Below are 1,390 nucleotides of genomic sequence, written 5' to 3' on the forward strand. Positions count from 1 at the left end.
TAAGTGACGCAGTCACTACTTCACTCGAAGAAAATGTATACCATTGGAGATATTAGAGAGGTTTAAGGGTCACTTTTACGAAATGTCAGAACTGGTGTGAAATTACTACTTTTTGTGTAGAAGCAATAAACGTTAAACGACAGTTAGAGAGAAAACTTGGTCACGTGGTACAAATTACCGTAAACATGACTCTCAATTTGTTTGAAAGTTCTACCTTTTCAGGAGCGGGCTCCTGACCTTTTACGTTACAAGGACTCACGTTCTGACTGCGCACTTAGTCTTTATCAGGTACCAACTGATGCAATTTCCTGTAATTCGATTGCTTTGCTTTATATTTCTTTAAGGTTTGTTTTTCTGTGAAAAGCCGTATCTACTAGAACGGGTCTAATTTAGTTCCTTTTCGGCTTTTTTGTGACATTACAGTTTGCCGAAATTATTCGAACGCCACTGAGTGTCATCCTTTGGCTTTTCATTCTCCCAAGGGTTCATACGCTTTCCTCCTATAGGACAAAATTCATGTATTCATTTCCATTTTGGTCGTACATACTGGGCTACCGTCCCGGCGGGGGCGGGGCGGGGGGTACTCCCTATGATGGCCATTGATTGGCCTTGTCCTTACCCTTCCAGGATTTCGGCTCCTTTTCTCCACCCTCGATGAAAAAGACTCAGGCTCTGCTCCCAGGGAGCCTTGTCTTTCGCAAATTACGAATCTCTTTCAATATCTTGCAACTTCTGGTTAGAGGTTAGGACAACACAAAGACTGTCTACCTTTTTGGCGAACGCACTTCTCTGTACCTCACCCGGGGGGGGGAGGGTACCTCCGCGAATTTTGGATAGGGGTGTGCCGCGAAGGTTTGTGAACCCTAACCCTATTTAAGGACTAAGAAAGCGAAAAATGATACCCTTTTGAAGGCCCAAAGCCGAAAAATGACACCCCATTCAAGGAAAAAACAAAATTATTAATAGCATGAAAAGGAAAACTTTATTTCTTCTCCGTAACATTGGATGTATAGCATCAAGCATAAAATACTAGAATAAGCCTAGTTTAAAAAATAATGTTCGTTTAGGCGGGCGTTTTCATACTCCAGTAGTAGATAATACAATTAAGCTACCCTATCTAAGGACCACACCAGGGACACAGAAACAAAAGGGTCAAAAAGGTACCCTATTTAAGGACCGAGAACCTCAAAAACCATACCCTATTCCGCGGCACGTACCTATATAGCCCATATATGGGTTAACCTTAAGGGTTGAGGGAGTACCCCCCCCCCCCCCCCTCCGGGGTACCTCAATTTCACATTTGCCATGCTTTTGATCAACGGAGATAATAATCGTAGTTTGCTTGTTCATGTAAGCGTCATGAAACTTTACACGAAATGGATCATGGGAA

The sequence above is a fragment of the Porites lutea genome, chromosome 10 (assembly GCF_958299795.1).
Source record: "Porites lutea chromosome 10, jaPorLute2.1, whole genome shotgun sequence".
Classification (NCBI taxonomy): Eukaryota; Metazoa; Cnidaria; class Anthozoa; order Scleractinia; family Poritidae; genus Porites; species Porites lutea.